This window comes from Herpailurus yagouaroundi, unplaced genomic scaffold, assembly GCF_014898765.1.
Source record: "Herpailurus yagouaroundi ecotype Mexico unplaced genomic scaffold, PumYag 139, whole genome shotgun sequence".
NCBI classification, from domain to species: Eukaryota; Metazoa; Chordata; class Mammalia; order Carnivora; family Felidae; genus Herpailurus; species Herpailurus yagouaroundi.
The window spans coordinates 15645195-15647859 of NW_024412394.1; the positions used below are offsets into that span (position 1 = coordinate 15645195).

Genomic DNA, 2665 nt, shown 5'->3' on the forward strand with positions numbered 1-2665 from the left:
TTTTTTTTTTTTTTTTATTTGTGTGTTGTGTGTGTGTGCACACGCATGTGTTTTCATCTTTTCTCCCCTCAGAGAGTCCCCCTTAAAATTTCTTGCAGGGCTGGTTTAGTGGTCACAAACTCCTTTCGTTTTTGTTTGTCTGGGAAACTGTTCATCTCTCTTCCTATTTTGAATGACAGCCTTGCTGGATAAAGAACTCTTGGCTGCATATTTTTATGATTCAGCACACTGAATATATCCTGCCACTCCTTTCTGGCCTGCCAAGTTTCTGTGGATAGGTGTGCTGCAAACCTGATCTGTCTTCCCTTGTAGGTTAGGGACTTTTTTTCCCTTGCTGCTTTCATGATTCTCTACTTGCCTCGGTATTTTGTGAATTTGACTATGACATGCTTTGTTGGTGGTTGGTTTTTGTTGAATCTAATGGGAGTCCTCTGTGCTTCCTGGAATTTGATGTCTGTGTCTTTCCCTGGGTTAGGAAAGTTTTCTTCTACGATTTGCTCACATAACACTACTACCCCTATTTCTCTCTCTTCCTCTTCTGGGACTCCTATGGTTCTGATGTTCCTTTTTTTAAAAAAAAATTTTTTTAACGTTTATTTATTTTTGAGACAGAGAGAGACACAGCATGAACGGGGAGGGGCAGAGAGAGAGGGAGACACAGAATCGGAAGGAGGCTCCAGGCTCTGAGCCATCAACCCAGAGCCCGACGCGGGGCTCGAACTCACGGACTCACGGACCGTGAGATCGTGACCTGAGCTGAAGTCGGATGCTTAACCGACTGAGCCACCCAGACGCCCCTGATGTTGTTCCTTGTTAATGAGTCATTGATTTCTCTAATTCTTAAATAGTGCTCTTTTGCCTTAATCTCCCTCTTTTTTTCTGCTTCATTATTCTCCACAAGTTTGTCCTCTGTATCACTGATTCTGTGTTCTGCCTCATCCATCCTTGCCTCCGTGACCTCCATTTGAAATTGCAGCTCAGTCACAGCATTTTTTATTTCATCTTGACTAGCTTTTACTACTTTTATCTCCACAGAAATGGATTCTAATCTATTTTCGACTTCAGCTAGTATTCTTATTATTGTGATTCTAAATTCTGCTTCAGACATCTTTCTAGTATCTGTGTTGGTTAAATCCCTGGATGTCGTTTCTTCCTACTCTTCTATTTGGGGTGAATTCCTTCATTTTGTCATTTTGAAGAAAGAAAAGGAATTAATGCAGTAAAAAAAAATTAAAATTAAAAAATATTAAAATTAAAAAAATTATAAATTAATAAATTAGAAACAAACACACAGACACACACACACACACACAAAATCGAATAAATGATGCTAGATCCTAGGTGTGTTTTGGTCTGGGTGTTGAAAGGGGCTTGATAGATTAGAGAAAAAAGGAGCAAGAAAAAAAAAAAGGAAATCATTTCATAATTTGAAAAAATGAATACACTGAAGTAGACTAAAATGAAATGATGGAAGTAAAATAGAATTTGAAAAAGTTTTCACAACAGTAAAAAATATAGTAGAAAAAAATTAAAGAAAAATATTTTTAATAAAAATTGAAAATAAAAATGAATTTTTTCTCTTTCTGCATTCACAAAAAGAAACAAAATGAAAAAGATAAAAAAGAAAAAAAAAAAGACAAGTGAATAGACGGACCAGCCAACAGACTGAAATACAACTGAAATTACTTCATTTTCCCCTGGGAGTAAAACTATGAAGCACTTTATAGTCCATAAACTAAGCAGGCAGAGAGACTTGTGTTCCTGAAGAGTAAGGTTGGCCTAGTTGGGCTAGTGTAATGGCTCCGTTCTCCACTAGATGGCGGTGCTTAGCTTACTGGGGTGGATGGTTGTGGTGCTTGTGTGTGCATACGCGCATGTGCGGGAGTAAGACAATGGTGTTACCCAGCTACCCGTTGTCTAGTATGGGAACTTTGTCCCCTGGATCAGCAATCATGCACCCGTCCTTTGTCTTCGGCTTCCATCCACTTCCCGCTTTTACACGGTCTGTGACCAAGCCCCAGGCAGCACCTCTTTCCCGAGTTTTGTCTCAGATGCGGCTATTTTTCCCGGCCCCTTACTTCTGAGGGACTGCGACTTTGACCCATTCTGCCCCTCTGCAGGAGGGTCTCATGGAGCAATGGCCGGGTGCCTGCCGCACTCAGGAATGTTTGCAGGACCGTGCTGCTACCGGTGCCCAGAGACTGCAACCGGGTGCCAGCCGGGTCCAGAAAAAGTTTGCGAGATAGTGTAGCAGCAGTGTTTCAGGGATTATGGAAAATCTCAACACATATCTGGCACCAGGTTTCACCCTTAACGACTTTGTTCCAGCACCAGTGAATGTGGTTGTTCTCCTGGGTCCACTGGGGCCTTGCCTTTAGGGGACCCACACAGCCTCTACCAGGTGTCCTCCCAGCAGGGGAACCGCCTCTCCCCATTTGGCCTGAAGACCCCGGACTGCACTCTGCTGCTGGGATTCGCCCTTCCCACCAGAGCACCGCCAGGTATTGTGCTGCGGAGTTTCAGACTCTGCACTCCCCCTGTTTATAGTCTTAATGGAATTTAAACTCTCTCCTTTCTCCTTTTTCCCTTTTTAGTTCAGTCCCTGAGACTGTTTCCACTTTTCTACTTTCTCTCCAGCTGCTTTTGCGGGGGGGGGGGGGGGGGG

The 2665-nt window shown here is 42.9% G+C and overlaps 1 long non-coding RNA gene across 2 annotated transcripts in view; it reads left to right on the forward strand.

Moving 5' to 3' along the window:
* Positions 1-1023, forward strand: part of LOC121029112 (uncharacterized) — a 17695-nt gene extending 16672 nt beyond the window's left edge. For both annotated transcript variants that reach the window (XR_005789596.1, XR_005789595.1), the window contains exon 3: positions 902-1023. This is a non-coding gene — a long non-coding RNA (uncharacterized LOC121029112). The remainder of the gene's footprint in view (positions 1-901) is intronic.
* The last annotated feature ends 1642 nt before the right edge of the window (positions 1024-2665 follow it).